We start from the raw sequence: 19341 nt of genomic DNA, 5'->3' as shown, positions 1-19341 counted from the left end.
AAACTTTTGATCTATTCATATGATTTCATTATTTATGATTGTTTGATGTCTTTTTCCATGAAAACAGATATTACATTTTTTTGTTTTTGAACAAAATCAAAGGTGAAGTAATTTCAGTATGTTCAAGTGCCATTGTTAGTTATCGGGATAATATTGTGAATCACAATTATTTTGGCCAGTATAATCGTCACATGGATTTTTATATTGTCCCATGCCAAAGAACAATAGTGTTTAAAACCTCTATCAGGGTTCGCTGGAGGAAACAACAGCATAAGAGAGATGATAGCATGAAGCTACTGAGCTAATACATTCAGGCTACAGACCTTTTTCCTGGGACGAACCAGGAACATCACACACCTTGACTTTTGGATGGTCTCACAGCTGTGAGTCGTCCCTCTCCATCATGACTTCATTAAAACAAAAGTGCACCACTGAGCCTCTATACATTCAACGTTCAACTTCATTCAAGATCCAAACTGGCTGGGCAGTCACAGACTCATTTACCACACTTGGAAAGGAAGTAGATATTGTTTTTTTAAATGGATAAATAAATAAAGAGAAAATGGGGTTGTTCAAAGCTCTGTTTGCACTTTTTTATTTGATTTATTCAGAAGACTGTCCTGTTTTCTTTTACTTGGTTGACACATTGGACCTCAGGCAAGAACATTTAGCTATTCTTATCTTAACTTTCTTTTACTTTCTTTCGTACAGTTGGCTCGTAGAAGTGTCCCACGTCAGATTCAGCAAACACTCCTAACCTAACTCCTAATGAGCACCATTAAACATGATGAATGCTACCTGTGTGTAAATGAGCATGCGTTCATGAGAATATGTCCCCGTAGGTCCTAGATTGAAGTCCTTCCTTTGGAGATCGATAAAGGAAAATCTATTATTTTTAACAGCGTCGGCAGCAGACCAGCTAATGGCGAAGAATGGGGACAAATAAAAAGTGCTGTTGATGCCGCATCACATGAGGGGCGTACTGTCAATAAAATAAAGAAGATATGGTTCCATATGATAAACATGTTGCAACAGCAAGGCGCTAGATGACTGCAAATGGAGGGGCCAAATAATTTAAGGTGTTCATATTGATATTGTAGTGTTAAGTCAAATGTTAGTGTATTGTTAGATAAAATGTTAGTGTATTGTCAAATAAAATGTTAGTGTTAATATATTTTAATAAATTATAGCCAACTAATGGTGATATCGTTATATGAATATGTTTGGAATTATAGTAACCTTTATTTCAAATAATTATTAAGCACATTTTAAAAAGGCTTTTCAAACAAGGACCCCTTGTTCATTATGTTCCAACCTAAGAAAATGAAAGGTAGGAGAAAATGGATGCAGCAACTTGTTCAAACCAGGCTAGAAGTTTGTTGAAGTGGTTCTTATATGAGGCCCATTGTGCTGGAACTCATTATATTTATGGTAAACATAGCCGTTAGTTTTCCATACAAGTTAAAAGTGTCTGTTAAGGCAAACCTTGACATTTGCTGGGAGAAAAAAAACAGTTGCTGGAAAATGGTCCTCTTTGAATTTGAATTGAATACATTTGGTACACATCATTGGAAGCCCTGTCAAGTGGCATATAAGAAACGGCCATGTTGTCATAGCAGAGGATAACTGCAGCTGTACACATGGCCTATCTTTAAAAGGGTAGGTGGAAAAGGTGTCTTGGCACATAACGATGAGTGAAATGCTCCTTCACTTCTTTGATAACTAGTCAATCTTTCCAGTATTGAATACAGCTGCCAACGTAAGGAAGGAAGGTAAAGCCAAAAGGTTTGACAGATGTCACAGACGCTCTTGAGATTGATCCAGAGCCAAGCATGAATAACTCTTCACTTATTCTGAGGTGTTATTTTTGTGAACGGCAGATTATTTTATAGATTCCCATTTGTGATTCAGTAAAAGCAGATTTTAGAGCGACAACTGAAGAAGGGAAGACCTTCAGTGCTGTGAATGACATGTTTGCTTCCAGCAGCAGCCTGATTACACACACCTGAGCTTAATCAAGGAGCCAACATTAATCCGGTTCATTGGATCAAATGCGCAGCTGGTGATTTGTTGGGTTTTTTTTTTTTTTAATAAATTAATATATTCATGGCCCTTGATTTAATTCAACATTTAATCTTGCTCACCAGTCTCATATCAACCTTATCAATCACAGGGTTAAAATCAACTTTTTTATTGTACAATAAATCAAAATAACAGCTCAATCAGACATGTCAGGTAAATGTTCTCCACTCAAACTCTGTTTCACAAAAATCTACACTCAGTACATGCTCACCTACTTGAATTAAGTCAAAAGTGTTCCCCAGGGAGGATGCACCACTCGCTCCATCGTTTGTCATTTACGAGCTGCCTCCCACTTCTCCGATTGATGCATCTTCCTGAGGCATCTTTGAACATTTACTAGTCTCAGGAAGATAAACTGAAGGCTCGTCTTCTGTTCATCTTTAATAGTATATTCTGATTCTGATACAACTCTGCTTCAGTGAGAAAAACACCGATGTAAGCTTATTGGACGTAGTGTAGCACCATTATTTCGTTGGCTTTCTATGTATGCAAACAAAGTCCAGCTCTATCTAGTGTATGTAGATTTTTTTATGGGTAATGCTGATCTGATCTTAGAAAAAAGAGCAGCAGCCAAGCACCCACAAAACCGATGTAATTATGTCAATATTTGGTAAATATTATTTGGCACGCAATTAGTGTGACTCATTTTTAAAAAATCAAAAAGGTACAAAGTGCTACTAATTAACAGAATATGCAGAAAACTGTGTGTGCAGCATTAGCAAAATAAAGACAGAAACTTTTAACAGAAACTACAACATTAACCCTTCCTCCACCTGCTTCACAGCAAATCCAGACTCACCCGTAACACCACACAAATCCATGGCTATGATGTTTGTTGTTCTCTCTTCCAAGAAATTGGACAAAATCTTCTGCTGGAAAAATAATTCATGATCTAACACTGCACCAACTCTGGCAAAGGTTGAACACAAGCCACCTACCATCCATACACTGGAGAAGACAACAAGTAATGGGGCAGCTGCACCTGATAGCCAACTATCAGCTCTGTGTTTTAGGGTCTCAATCCTTCAAAAAGCTGACTTAACCTTCAGTAAGTGCGTTATATTCCAACACTCCTTTCAGATAAGGGGCCAGACAGGTCATGCGATGTGGCGAATTTACTGGCTCGAAAATGGCTTGCAGGGCTATATCTGCCTGCGTTCAATAAATCTCTGAGCCCAATTTGTAGACTGTGCAACGTAGCCTGATATGAATTACATTTTGCAGTGGCATAATTGTTGCAATTAAAATGAAACACATTTACAATACGACACCTAAGTCTGCCAAAAGGCACAAGCCCTAACAGCATCTGGTTATTTTTAAGTCTTGGACAATTTCTTTCCTTGGAGAATATTTATGAGTTAATCAACTCAATCGACTCGGTAACAACGTTGCTTTGCTACAGGCAGTGGCTGGCACATGCTAAACAACTCATCAAACCAGAAGTACCCCTCTGTAGCATGTTAAGCCTCATATACATCACATTTACATAGAGAATAATTCAAGCATCTACTACAGAATCCCATGATTGGCCATCCAAGGCTGATGCAGACACACACACACATCGCCGTTTTGAGCACCTGAAGCTTAGCACTTGAATGTATCCCTATTCCTAGGAAACTACAGAACACAGGTTGTGTTTCACACTAGCATTATGCAAGCTCTGATGAAAATTGAGATTTAATGAGTATGTGATCTGGCACATGAGGGAAGTGTCTAACGGCTTATTGTTAGAGCTCTACAGCCGAGGTTAGTATGGTAAATATATCCACTTGTGCAAGAACATTATGCTGTTAAAATCAATAATGACTGCAAACTTAAAATGAATCAATTTGAATGCAAATAATTGAGGAAATGTACCGACAAGGTTTTATCCTCTAAAGAGGTATAAGGACACATGGATAGATCCTGATCCATCCAGGATGGTGATACGGGGAAAGAAATGCTGTGCGCCTACGGATGATCGGCAACTTAGATGCAAAACTTCATCATGCACAGCTATCGTTGCCTTTCTGCCCAGGGTTGCTTTTCTGGTAACGGCAAGTTAGAATAATAAATTATATCATAACTTATTGCAGAGTAACACTGTCAGCTATTCACTTGAGGCACGTAAATGTCAAGACAATATCTGCTGTTTCTTCTCAAGAGTTTTCTGGCCTATGTTAGAGAATATGTTCTCTCTCTTTGTGTATACTGACGTTATATACTCCCACTTATCAGTCAAAATCCATTAAATGAAATAATGAAATGAAATAGCAGAGGTACACACGATGATGATGTACTGAAGACAAAGACAGAAATAAAATGCACAGATGGTCTTTTAAAAGTCCTTGCTTTGATGGTATTATCTCTGTGAATTAGCCAAGATGCTTTTATGCCTGATCAAAATTCATTCTTTGAATTATGTTGATATCCGCCTGAATGCAGACAATTAAGGTAAGAAGCAGAGATGCACACTGAGTGGCAGGTTGGAGAAGGAGGAAACCAACGATTAGACTTGTTTTGAAGAAAGGTTGCATCTAACATAGATGTGACCCGAGTTCCCCCTGCTCAAATCAAAGGTCACTGGTTGCTATAGCAACCATCGTAAAGTACAGTATGGTAGTAAAGGTGTGTTTGGAGAAGCCTACAATCTTCCTTCATCCTCTAAAAATGACTTTCATTAAAATGTGATAGCGTTGTGTGACAGAGATCCATGTGTGGTGACCCTTTAGTCGCAGCAGAGCAGCCACTGAAATGCAGCTGTGCATTTCTATGTTACACGCTCGCCTTCAGTACATTGCCCACAGTCACATAGCACGTGTTAGGTAATGGCATAATGATTCATAGTGGAAACCACTTGTAGTGATCAAGGTTCGGCAATCAAACTGCTTCTGAATCAAAAAGCTTTGGACGGAATCAAATGCTGTTTAAGTAATCTGCTCACAGTCATCAAGTCATCCGCTCACACTGTTCATTTGAGGGTGTTTTTATACTTAAAACTACAGTTGGATGAAATATCAAATTCAATTTTTGTTTTGTTTTTTTACTACTCCCATGAAATTTTGCCTCGCATTTGCGCGTTTGCTTTCAGACTGGCTACCTGAGGCCGATGCATGCACCGTATATCTGGGACAAACTGCAGGTCCACTGCAATTCTCTGTTTGTGGCTACCCTTTATCAAGTCAAATAATTAATAATTACTTACATGTGTGTGTGTGTGTGTGTGTGTGTGTGTGTGTGTGTGTGTGTGTGTGTGTGTGTGTGTGTGTGTGTGTGTGTGTGTGTGTGTGTGTGTGCGCGCGCACACTATTTTATTCTTCTTACATGCCCAGGGACTCCAGATGGAAATTAGCTTTTAGCTATAATCTGGTACAAGCCATCTTTTTACTCCACGTAATAAAAAAAAAAAAAAAAAAAAAAAACATCACACTGTAACTTTTATTCTTTTATTTATTTATTTTGGCGTGTTGTAATTTAATACCGTCTTTGCCTCTTAATGGCTACTTTAATTGTATTTAAATTTATTTTGCAGAGTCCTTCTTTTGCACTTTGTCTTAATGCTTTTAATGTTTTATGTAAAGCAACTTGAACTCAAGACATACAGTCATCCGCTCGCAGTGATAATTTGGGGTCTCTTTATATTTAAAACAACGCTAACGTATTTTATTTAATCCCCTTGATACTTTGCCTCGCAGTTACCCGTCTGCTTTCAGACTGCCTACCTGAGGCTGCTGCTACGCGCACACTGAAATCATGAGAGCAAAAAGAAAGTCATTTTCTCACAATAAAAAATGGATTGTTGAAGCCAGACTCATGAAGAGGATTGATTAATGCCTGGTCACATTATGTCCCCAAAGTGAAACTGTTGATCCTCAACTGGCCCTGCGACACAGCAGCACAGGCAGACAAGCGGCGCCCGCCTCCCTCCACGGCGCTCTCCAGGTGAGCAGGCGAGGAACCCCGGCAACGCGGCGCTGTTCATCAGCATGCACGGCCCGCACTTCAGTGACACAGAGTTGACAAGAACAGACAAAGCCTCACCCAAAGCGAGCCCTCTGCGAGGTAACAGGCAGGAGAGCCTTTCCATTTCATAACTTCATGTATTGAAGATACACATTTCAATAAGGTGCTAATCTGCGTGAGATTTAAAGATAACTTTGAATAACAATGTTAGCATTAGTGACGGAATTGTGGATTTCCATTTCACATATTTTCTTTTAATCCCTGATCACTAACGGTAATGAACACATTATTGTATTATTAGTTTAGGTAAATGTGATTATGATACACCAATAACAGTGTGATTAAAGCAAATAGAAATCTTTATCCTAAACTGATGGTGTCAGACCTGAATTTCAACAGCAACATTAAACCAATTACAAGGTCAGCGTATTATCACCATACGAATATATCAAGGATAAAGGACTTGAAAACTTATCCATGTATTTATCTTCAGTAGCCTCGATTTTTGTAATGGTGTCTTCACAGGTCCCCTTAAAAAAATCAATTAGAGGGCTGCAACCCATTCATAACACTGCTGCTGGAGTCCTCCTAAGACCAAAGAAGTGGATCACATTTCTCAAGTTCTGAGGTTAGTCAAAGATTTGCGGTCTGGGACAGGTCTGCTCCTGTCCCCAGAGTCAAAATTAAATTCATGTTTTTCTGCACCATAAATCTGGAAAAGAAACTGCAATCCTCTCTTCTTTTTGTGGCTGCCTATTATCACATATCAAATAATTATCAATTTCTTACATTTCACTGCAACTTTTATTCTTGTACTTGATAACCATCTTACTATTTAAGCGTGTGGTCGTTTTATATCATCTTGGCTCCTCAATGGCTGTTTAATTGTATTTTAATGTCCTTTTGCAGTGTCTGTCTTTTGCACTTTGTCTCGATGCTTTTAATGTTTTATGGAAAGCACCTTTGTCCAACGTGTACTAAATAAACGTGCTAAAAATACTTCTCTTGCCTAAACTAAGATAAAAAAAAAAATGCATTAGACCAAACATTAGATGAAAAGAAAGATTACACAAGTTATTTTTGTACTCTGGCTTAATGAACCAGACTATGGTATCGTGTTATTGTACTGCTTTAATCTGGCACTCAAATACTATATGAAAACTTTGACAGGCAGGATGTTAAGTTGATTTAATTACCCGATTCACATTTTTAAGAAACATAATCTGAAGGTTAAATATGTGAATTTCCCACAAATTAAGCTAAATATGTATGTATATCTAATCTTTTGTCATATTTAAAATACCTGTTTTAAAGCATGCATTTTATGAAGATAACGGAGTACAGATTCATGAATGAGACCCATTTTAGTGATCATCAATCAATACATAGGCCACCTTTAACAGCAATGCAGTCGTCTCTCATGACTCTTCAATCTCGACCGTCCACGTTTATTCTCTAGTGCTCAAGAATAAGCATCGCCCACCGGACTACTAAATCTAGCAACTCACTTGCCCAGAAAGTGGTAAAAAAGAATAAAAAACACCTTGTTTTTCCCCGAGCTGATGGTGGAAGTAGCTCAGGAGTGAATCATCTCTGTTGAGTCTGTACTTTCACTCACTCACTCACTGTCAGTCTGTCTCTGTGGAGGAGGAGGGTGGATTGTCATCCTGTGTCTAATGGGAAAACTTAAAAAGAGGTGCATGAAGAAAATATTGTGAAGGTTGTAGTTGAACAACACAGACAATCAGAATGTGAAAGATATCAAAATAAAATATTTTGAATGCCTGTGTTTTATTTTTCAGTGCCAATGTTTCCTTGTTCAATGCTCCAATGTAACTATCCATCCATCCATCCATCCATTGTCTACCGCTTATCCTGCATTCAGGGTCGTGGGGGCTGGAGCCGATCCCAGCTGTCTCCAATGTAACTATCTACACACAAAAAAAAAAAAAAGATTTGCTATGGAAAATGGTTGACAACAAATGAGGTGGTATAAATGCAAAAAATGAAGCGAATGATGCTTAAACCGTTTGAGACCACTCTATAAATATTCCCCCTATGAATCACAACTAATTAAGCTAACTCGGTGCAGCAGCAGATACATACGTGTCTGTTCCAGAACATCATACTCATCTCTGCAGCAGATGTTTTAAGGAGCTGATTAATTACAAACTTCCAGTTGTTGACCGCTTGAAAGCTGCTTATCAAAGGCTCAGATGAGAACTCAGCAAGTCAGCGGAATCATTTTAAAGTTGCATTGTTAAGTGAAAGTCTCTGGGGGTTTTTTCAGGCTATGGCCTTCATTCTTTTTGTTATTTTCATAGTGCAAGCCTGCATTTCGCTATTCTAATTTTCATATCTGCTAACAATATTGTTCCATCATCCCTTGCCATCTCCCATTAATCTCCCATTATGTTAACTATCACATATATTGATCTACCGGACTGCCGGAAAATGAGACAATTAGCCTCTCACCCGTTGCTTATCTCATGGTTTTATTAAGAGCTCACCACTTTGAATGACGTTACAAGGAAGGCTGACATGTCAATTAAAACGTCAGCCATGTGAATATATGACTACGCATATTGAAATAATGGCACAGCTACCATGAAATACAGGATAATAAGTTGAAACTGTAATCACAGCACAACCCAATGTTTTTTTAATGCCGTAATTATTTTTTTCCAGGCTCGCTGCAGCCACGACACCGACCACAGCAAGCTGACAAGTGATAGAGAAACTGTGTAAGACCCAACATCAGAATTCCCAACACAATAGTTCTTGATAAAAAAAAAAGCTTTAATCCATTTATTTCCTGTAAGACATCATCAGTTCTTATGTTTTATCTCGATGACTAATGAAGCTTCATATCATCCTAAATATATGGAGGACATTTTACTGGTTTTGAGTCCTACATTTGTGTACGCGTGCACTTTGATGTATTCCTGAAGAATATGATGGAGTTTCCTGGTTAATATTGCCAGTTCACGTTAAGTTGATCATTCACATTCCGTATAGTTAATGTATCGGATCAAGATTTTCATCTAAAATTCACTGGTGAAAAACATGAAATCACTAAACATCAATCATTCTCCCTCCATACGAGTCCAGTTATGTCATAGCATAACAGGGCGATATTGAGGAAATTATTCCACAGCTCCCTCACTTAGGTAGAATAAATCAAGCGTTTGTCACAAGACGATGAACAGGGAGGTACTGCACGTGCACAGCTCGGCATGGCCGTCCTGTAAGTTGTATTCTGACGGATACTACCACACACATTTCATCTCTTGGGAGAAAGGAGGCATGAGAGTGGAACGAAGAGTAGCAACTCATCGTGAGCCTGCAGGATGCAAGACTTAAGTAAGGATGATGACCCTAAAACACTCCTCCTGTTAATGTGCACTAGCTTCCTGCTTCCTTTTAAAAAAAAAACGCCCTCTGGGTTGCAAGAGACGGTGTCTTGACCAGCTAGTGGACACTTAAAGGCCTTGACAACCTCAACAACCATCCCAGAAGTACTGAACAACAATTTGACACGTTTACTTTACATGTTTTACTGAAAGGAACGGCACTTCACTTGAGTGGGATATTTCCGTACTCTTTACACCTCTGCTTCCATGGATTCGAAAACAGCTTTTGTTCGGGAAAAACCTGTGATATTCTCTAAATGGCAAAAAAAAGCCTTGAAAATCATTTTAACAGTCAAATGTGCCAAAGTAAATCTTCCACACTTACGATCAAACTGGAACATATAACATGACAAAGATCCCTGTTGTGGCAGCTTTCAAATGAAAATCCCCAAAATGACACATAAATGATTGAAAACATAATCAGCCAGAATGACGAGGATGTTCTTTGTTTTAGGACCTGCTTTTACATGAAGATGAGAAGCAATTTCACATTAATGAGCTAACAATGTTGATTGTTAACCAGCAGCTCTATAGAGACATTTTCATTAGGGTTAAATGTCAAAATGTAAAAGGGTAATCGTGCATAATCAGGTATAATAACAAATGATACATGAACTCGTATTGATCTACGGAGCTTTTGATGTCGACACAGCGTACGTTGTCCCAGAGTTACTCTCTTTGTCTTCGGAGGTTTGACTTATTAAGATGGCACAGAAATAGAGAGAGACTTGTTAAGAAAGGTTTGGGCAACAATTAATTTCAAGTGGATTAAAAAAAGGACAACACCAACCAAACTAATTCTTTAGGGGATCAATGGCCTGTCTGAGGTAATGAGAAACAGCAATAAATGTAGAGCACAAAAGAGACTGAGAGTGAAATACTCACTCACACTATTGCACTGAAAAAAACAGACAAACTGCTTATCGAATAGCCAGACTGCTCAGAGATTAGGGGACAAGAGCGACCGGCTACCAAGTTCAACTCAAGATTATCCACGAAGCTTGTACGCTCCCCCCTTTTTTCTCTCATTTACTGTGTGCCACAACTAGAAACGTTTACCAATGCTGAAATAATCAAATCGTGTCATGAGATGAATCATATTTTTTACTTTCTTGAACCTGAAGGTCAGAAGTGCGTCAGTAATTTCAGCTAATCTTTGATTTGGTACTATCAGCGTGATGCAGATATAGCCTTAGACCCTGTATTTGACTGTATTCCTCTACCCTGAAAGCACAGAGCTCGCTTTTTTTTACACCTTCATCTCACTAATCTGTCCAGAGCATGAGATTGTTAGACGTTTGGAAGATAAAAAATCAAAGAGTGTTGTGCTTCATCATGGGCCTGGAAGATAAGGCCCTTTACTGTCACATAAAATCAGGAGCTGCCTACTGGAAAACACTCCATCCCCGGGCTATTCCCCACCATCATCACTACTCTCTCCATACCATCTCCACAAATACTTGCTGTTCACTCCACTGACAAACTATTTCCAAAGACATATCAAACCTTCCACCACCACCTATTTCAACACGAGCAATTGTGACTAAAGAAGAAATCCTTTGTGTTAAGCGTGCTACTCCACAGATTGTAATAATACAGGTGCAATGTTTGCTTTGTTGTTCCAAAAGCTGACAAAATATGAATGTCTGAACAAATGAGATCCAGATATTTTCTGTTTGTGTGTGTGTGTGTGTGTGTGTGTGTGTGTGTGTGTGTGTGTGTGCTTTTCTTATTTCAGGTACGACTCAAACGGACACTGGCTCGTTCCGTACTAGCAATCAATAAGCTTTAACATTTTCACAACCACTCATTTTAGCTGTGGCACAGAGGGAAGCCTGCAGCTCTCTGCAGATAACTTGCTCAATGTTAACACAATGAGGACAGCAAAAAGACAAACAGATAAATGGACTGCATAATTAATCAATATGAGGCTGTGGGGAATATTAGCTAACCAAAAACAAGATATTTCGCCCATTCAGATGAGCTGCTAACTACCAAAGAAATGACTGAGAGAAAAGGACCACACGTTGATACCGTCATGTCACTCATCTTAATCAGATTACTGCTTAACATACACTCACATTTATCACGGTGCAAGGATTTATTGTACAATCTACTGGCTGCATCACCGGATCAGATCAGAACAAACAAAAACACAAGCTGAAGCAACGTATTCTCATGAATTTTCGTATGGAAACGTTTGTGTATTATCCTACGAATTTTGAAATGACACCAGGGCGCGTGCGCAATTTTTTCGTATATTATCCTACGAATATCAAAATTACGCTAGTGCGCATGCGCGATTCCCTGCAGTGAAAAATGGCTTCCATTCCTTTCATTCATAATGGAAAATGCAGCATAATGCAGCATTTTAAAGCTGTTTCGGCATTAAAGTGTGTTTTGATGACATTCCTAGCGAAAAATATGCATTTTGTTCTCATATTAATCCTTCAGTAAATGATCTTTCGTTTGTTGGTTAGGGTAAAAGCTAAGGTTAGGGTTAGAATTGTAGGAGCCTGGTATCGAACCGGCAATCTTGCGGTCGCCGGCTAAGCCCCTCTACCTCCTGAGCTAAACTCCCCGAAGGTTAGGGTCAGGTTTAGGCCTGATGGTCTCTAACTACCAGCATAAAGCGCATCGTTTACGTGACTACGGCTCTGTGTAATACGTAGGAAATCATATGAAATTATCGTGCTTTACTTTTCGTACTTTTTACTACGAAAGCAGAGTGAGAGCAGCCTGGCTGAAGAGACATAAAGGGTTTCTTGTGCATAAGGATGCAACACTGTAATCCAATTAACAGTGCTCCTTTTCTAGTTCACACATGCTTCAGGATGACAAAATCAGTGTGACTTGAGATTGTCTGTTTGACTCATTTGACATCAAATCCGAGTCATTCATAACCGTGACAAGTGGAGGAGGGTGCAGAAAGTCAGTCTTTCTCATGCAGCTGCTTCTAAGCAATTATATAAATTAAGTTGTCAGATGGGTCCTGAGGGACGTTTGTCTTCCCAGCACTGCAAGACCAGTGGGCCTCTCTCACAAACAAAGTGCTGGATAGGAAGGCAGCCACGGAAGGCTTTGTCACAGTCATGATAACCAACATTTCTTTAAAAGTAATGTCTTTAATCCAACAAATGCATGTCATCTCGAATCTTACAGGGGCAGATGCCAAGGACCTACATTCACTGTGTCACTGTTGTGTTGAGAGCAAAATACAGCCTTGCATACTCTGGACTCGGAAAAAACATGTTGTTTACAGATTTCTGGATGTTCAGCAATTTTCCCCAACACATTCTAGCTTCACTTATGTCTCTATAGAGGAATAAACACACAGCGCTCTGTATAGACTCTTTATACACTCTGCTGTGTGATACCGTTTCATTATCTTTGAATAAATTTGCTACCATTGTAAGGAAAGCTGACAGTGGGGACATGTTGAGTACTAAGTGTTGAGTACTAAGTGTTGAGCTGAAAGACTTCTTTTTTTTCCAATTTCCCCTCATTAGTCTCAGATTTGTCAGTGAAAATAAGGCTCCCTTGGGTGCCATTGCATTGGTGAAACGGGTTCTATATCCGGTCTCAATCTTGTCACTGCTGGTATACATTTTTCTCAAGTGTCCCCAGGGTCTTGGTGGGTTTGCCTTCACCAGAGTTGTCATTTTCAATTAGCTATAGTCTAAACCCATGTCTGTTGGCCCATGTCAATAATGATTTCATTTAAGAAGATGGGACAGCTGTAACTCCAAGACACATTCAATTTCCATCAAGGTTAGCCAATCTAGTGATTTGCATTTCATCTCACAGCTGCCCCCAAGTGGATTTACAAACATCTGAAAGCATGTATCGCAAGCAAATAACTGATTTACATACGATAAGGATGGAGGTAAACTCTAATTGGTGCCAAGTGAAATGGACACAGCTGTTCGTTCCCTCCATCTATTCCGCTGATATGCGGTGCCGCTTTTTTTTTTTCCATTAGGAATGTGTCTGCTGACTTTAACTGGGCATCTCTTGGTGAGATGAACCATTTTCAGATGATCTTAGGAAATTAAACTAAGCGGTGGAGTAAGCCGATATGAAAACCGTTTAAGCATATTAGATCTCCGGAAATATATATTTCGATTAACATTATGGCAAATTATTGCCCATTTAAAATCACAAGTATGCCTTCAAGTTAGACTTCCATCATTAAGTCTTAATGGGTGCTGTACTGTAGAGCACTAACTGGAAACCATTGCAGCATTATACTGTGACGTAGGTTTCATGCTTTTAACACCGATTTGCAATCATAGGTCAGATTGAAAGTTGTTTGAATTGATTGAATGTTATTCATGTAATTATTTCTGTAAATTTGAATTGGCATTTAGTATTTTTGCAATGGAACATATTGTATGTGAAGAAACCCTTCGATAGTGTTCTCGCCTTTATAGTGAAATAATTTACAAGTTGGTGTCAGCCAAAAAAATAAAAAACTTGAGAAAAGTCAACGGAGCAGTGTGTAAGTTGCTGATTCAGCTAGAATTTATTTACAGTGTAGCAAAATGGAATATCGATTGTTGCGAACAATATAGTAAAACTACAGTGCAGTGTATGTGACACAACAGTTGGAGGGCTCAACTCACAATCCTTTAAACAACGTGGATGAAATTGTGCTTGAAGCAAAAAAGACTGAGTAAGCTACTTTTCTGTGTGGATATAACCATCTCACCTGCACACATACACTATGTAAGTCAGGGCCCAACGCACAGTTTACAAGAGCATTCCGAGCATCGCTATTCTTTTAATAGCAAGAAACACATTTCTTCTGTAGGGAAATTGAATTATTATCAAATTATTTTAACCCTTCTTGTTGACATTTTTTTCATCTTGTGAAATCTCAGCCTCTAAGGCACATTATATTGTATCTGTCATGATCTCTGATGTTGTTTACATCAGGGGTGTTTATAGCAGAAGTGGTATTAAAGCACCACTATATCTGAGCATAATTTCTGTCAAATTCTGAAGCGACTGACACATGCGCGAATTGGTTTCGGTATTTTTAGAAACGAAGATTGTTCCAAAAGTGGTTGAAATCTTCAGGAGTCCTGAATATTGTAGTGACATACTTACTGACTTTAAATTAGAAACTGGCCTTAAAATAGCAGGATAGTAGAGCCTCTGAATGGACCTGCATTAAAAAAAAATGAAGGGACGCCAAAAGCAGCAGTGTGATTTACTGACAGGAAACACACTTTCAACGGTTGTATGGTTGTATTTTCCTCTGGAAGAAATCCTATCTGACACCACTCCGCCATTTGCGGTGACCGAGAAGAAAGTCACATGAACTTCAAGTAAAAAATTGGAAATAATATTCCTAACAGCTTAATATTACCCCTTGATAATCCGAGGATCATCCAAACAGCCCCGAAAAAGCCAAATCAATAAGATCAAACGAGAGTCTGTGAGCCCCGAAGCAACAAAGAACAAGCCGACTGTCACCAGCACAGTCGGATGATAGCATTGTACTAAACATCCAACCGCAGCAAAGCCGCAAAATTAGAGTTTGGGAAATTTGCATATCTCTGATCAGATAATTCCTGTGGGTCTCCTTGTGTGGTAAGTGGTGTGTTAGATGCCTCCTGCTCTGCTAACCTAAAGATGCACTCCCAAAAGCAACAAGGACCTGCCTCTGCCCTTGCAGGAGAGCTCGTCTTTCAGAAATATCTCCATGGATCCCTTTGAGCTCCTATCAAAAGCAGATCTCAAACCCAACATCAGTGTTCAAAGTCTTATCTCTTCCAGGCTGATGATGGTTCAGTGTAGGACATCTTTAATTTGTCCTCACATCTTATTTTCTCAACACATAATAAATAGCAGATATTGTTCATTTTAACACTTTGTTTTGGAGAAACAGCTCCATCGCCCACATGCATAATAATGACTTCACTCTTTATGAAAAGGCAGAAGTTATTGAAGCAACGGAGTGACCCAGACTGAACCAGCAGGTAGTTGTCAATCAAAAAAGCACAAGAAGTTAGTGTGATATCCGGCTAAATGGCTCCGTCCCAATGAACTATTCTCCTCCTTTTGGGTCATTAAGATCCTCATCAGCAGCACTGTCGGCACAACTTGTCTCTCTTTGAACAACCTGCGTTCACTCGCATGGCTGCGAGGCTACATGGGCAAAAACAAACGGACACACGAAAGTTAAATACTTTACTCACGGAAATAAAATAAAAAAAGGTCGGTCGTCCCTGGTCTCTCTTTTTCTTTCCTCTCCCAGCTGCTCCCGGTTGCGGTGACCGCCGTGGTGTCTCTCCCTCCCGACCCGAACGGCGGAGCGGCGGCGGCGGCGGTGTGAGCGATATCAAGTCGGGGTCCTCCTCGTCTCAGTCGCTCTCTCTGGTTAGCCAGCGTAAACAGTCCATCCTCATGTAACAAAATAGCAATACGTCGACATTGTTTATCTCCGTGTCGAGCTCTTCCTCCCCTCGGAGCGAGAACGAACCTTGTTCTTCCACTTCGGGGAGCTTTGTGTGCCGGCGCTGTGCGTCACGGTGGAGGGGAGCTTTGGTTCGGTCTCTCCTCGGTGTCTTCTCGGCCCGGCGCTGCAGCCGACTGAAGGCTCTCTCTGCAGCGCAGCGTCCCGTCTCACTGGAGCTGAGAAAAAAAAAAAAAAAGAAGAAGAAGAAAAAAAAAAGGTGGAACTCAGTTAGTTAGAAGGAGTGGCATCGCATCACTTTGTGCCAATACGTAACGGCAGAGTTATATCCCCAAATGTGTTTTGTTTGTTTATTGTTGCTGCCGTTGTGCACACGTAAACTCGTCAAGGTGATTTAATGAGAGCAGCAGGTAAGAGGGATAACTGTGCTGCGGACATGTTTCACTTCAAACAGGTGCAGAAGGCGGGAAGGCTGACTTTTGGCCGATAAAAAAAAAACATTTTAACACATGGGTTTAAAAAAATGGAAGACATAAAGTAAAATTCCCTTGCAGAGCTCTTTCTGTAGATTTCCCTCATATTTTAGCAAGCTTCTCAACAAAATATTGTGTATTGGCCACAGTTGTGTAGCTAACGTCAATTAAATGTTAAAAGCCCGTTTAGCTAGCAAACACCTCGATTTTTTTAATTTCAGTTCATCAGAAAATGTAGGCTACTATGCTATATACCTCTTTAATTACAAAAAATAATTTTAATTTAATTTAATTACATTTTTTTTTTAATTACGTATTTTAACATCAACAGTTTTAATACAAAATGCAACTTACTTGAATTATCTTTTAAATTGACAAGTATCCATCGTTGAATCCATGGTACATTCAGACAATATCTAAAAATAATTTGTCTCCCACAGTGTAATTTTTTTTCCCCAAAATAAGGTCCCATGGTGACACAGGAAGGGGCGTGGCTTTGCAAAGCGCCGCCCTCCAGTGGTGCATCACCGGAACTAGCTCGTTGTACATGATTACGTCACATCATTGAGAACATCTTCTCTGGTTTCAGTAACTCATGTTCACAAATATGGATTGAAATTTCCCTGGCCATGGCAATAACATATTTAGATGTTTAATTAAGGGTTTTCCCCTTTAAGAACGACTATGCATTCCTAACCTCCGGAGGTTATGTTTTCAGTTTGGTTCATTGGTTTGTTTGACCACAGGGAAACTACTGGGGTGATTTTTATGAAACTTAAGGATGTATTATCTATGGGTCAAAGCATAACCCATAACATGTTGGCGCAGGTCCGTATCATAGGGTGGATACAGAAATAATTTGAACAATAACATTGAAACAAAGGTTTGGTCTTGGCAGAGTGCTGCACTCGCTGAGTGCCCTCCTCATTACCTCCACCCAAAGAGGTTTTTGGTTTGGTTTGTTTGTTTGTCAGCAGAATTATAGAAAAAATAGCAATGTTCATTGAACTTGGTGGACTCGGTAGAGGGTTTGTCACAGAACAATTGGAGAAGTTGTCATTGTAGAGTGGAAAAACACATCTCATACACTTGAGGTCAAGACGAGAGGTCAGCCAATTGTGGGTTATGTTCATTCAATCATACAATACAGAAGTGGTTGATGCAGACACACCGGAGAGCTGCACTCTGATTGGACCTTTCTATCATTGTGACCACAAAGCCAGTAAACATTCATGGTGCTAAACACTATCAGATCAGCCGTTATTTAATTATATCAATCACCATTTTTTTAGTCTAAATGAGGGATTGAAGAGAGAGAGTGAGAAGTTTCAAGACGGACAAATAATTCAATATTACAAAGGGACGGGGAAGAAAGAAGCGTTTTTTAATCTGATTTTAAATCTCAATGAGGTAGTAAATTGGCCTATTGATTTGTGAAGTCTGTGTGGATCCACAGCCAATTGTCACCATAAATAGAAACTTGTCCTGTCAAATCCTTGGGCAAGGCATTAAACCCATGTCACCTTCATACTAGTTGAATTTATAGAAATAAAAGGTTGAATATATGTGAACATATACAAAAATGCCAAGCTTAAAATGTTTTCTCACGATGAAATCAAACAATGGTGGTCAAGATAACAAGGCATAGTATGTTCAATTGAGCAGCACAAAAAACTCTTTCCATAATGTGTTAGTATGTAGCCTATTTATTAAGTATGATTGGTCCTCTGCATTCAGAGGAAATGAAACTGTGTATGTGTGTCATGCAGCAGCCCTCTTAACAAATCATTAATGATACTAGACTGGAGAGTATAGATTAGTTCCTTCTGTTTCATGTGTCAGTTAAAGAGCTCATATTGCCAGCCTCTGCTGTGAGTATTTGACTGACAATATGGAGCTAACAGCCTATCTCTATTCCCCATCATTAATTAAACAGTACCCATGACTGAGTGCTCTTCCTGTTGCACAATTGATCCATTCCAATGTGTGTAGCTCTTATTAGCTCTTGGATGCCATCTTTTTAAAAGCAGTATCTTAAGGGTCATTTTTACAGCTTTGCTTGTTGGCATTGATATCGTTTGGAGAGCTTTGCTTACAGTATGGCCAGTGAAATATATTTCAGAAGACAGTAATATTACTTGCACTCTACCTCCCAGTGCTAAATAATGTTTTACATCCAAAGGATATGCCCTGTTCAATTTGTCTTGCACTTTATAACTAAATGGCAGTAAACTGTTCCATGTTATTGTTTCAGCACAGTGACTGTACAATGCATAAGTGGCATCCATTCAGCAGAGAAGTCCCCTTCCTACATGTGCAAAAATGAGGGGGGGGAAAGGTCATGAATCAGAAATCACAGGCAGTCAAAATTCTAATAATAAACCTCAATCATCAACACTGCTTGTTCTGTCGATGTGACGCTTTACAAAGTGGGAAAAAGGTCTTTGCACATTCAGGGACCTAGTAAGATACGGAAGGTGTAATAGAACTAAAGATAAACCTTAGACGAGCTCCTAAACCCACAAGGAAGAATATGGCGAGCCTGCTCACACTTCAGTCTACTGCCTGTGAGAACACATCAACACCATCGCATGGTTTTTGAGGTACACTGCAGGCAGTAGGCTGTCATTGTGACATCCAAAAGCATGACATATTGGGAACAAAAGAGGAACCTACATCTGAGTGGTCTCTATGTGTCTCTGCAACTCATTAGCAGATACTGTTGTTGGATCATTGGGCCCAACATACCACCTTAAACATGCTAGGCTATATAGCAAACATACAATGGTAGCAATAACTGGAGTAAAGATGCTATCTCTTTATGCTATTTCTTCTCTTGAAATCCAGTCACTTATATGCTAACTTGTAACCAGCTGAAAACACATTGTTTTTATGTGAAAGATAATAACAGCTAAGGACGATAGTAAAAAGCTTCAACTTTCACTTTTATCATTTAGTCGACCACCGATCCTCAATAAAAGTGTCCTCACAGATGCAAAAATGACAA

General features: G+C 39.3%; 1 protein-coding gene across 3 annotated transcripts in view; it reads right to left on the bottom strand.

The window, feature by feature from the left end:
- The window catches only part of cntn5 (contactin 5), a 100217-nt gene extending 84558 nt beyond the window's left edge, over positions 1-15659 (bottom strand). For all 3 annotated transcript variants that reach the window (XM_084019487.1, XM_084019488.1, XM_084019489.1), the window contains exon 1: positions 15644-15659. The gene's annotated coding sequence lies outside the window, so the exon portion shown is untranslated. The remainder of the gene's footprint in view (positions 1-15643) is intronic.
- Between the last annotated feature and the right edge of the window lie 3682 nt (positions 15660-19341).

The sequence above is a fragment of the Eutrigla gurnardus genome (genome assembly GCF_963514095.1).
Source record: "Eutrigla gurnardus genome assembly, chromosome: 10".
In the NCBI taxonomy this organism is placed as follows: domain Eukaryota; kingdom Metazoa; phylum Chordata; class Actinopteri; order Perciformes; family Triglidae; genus Eutrigla; species Eutrigla gurnardus.
The sequence above is the reverse complement of the archived record's forward strand: the minus strand, read 5'-3'. Positions and strand labels throughout refer to the sequence as shown.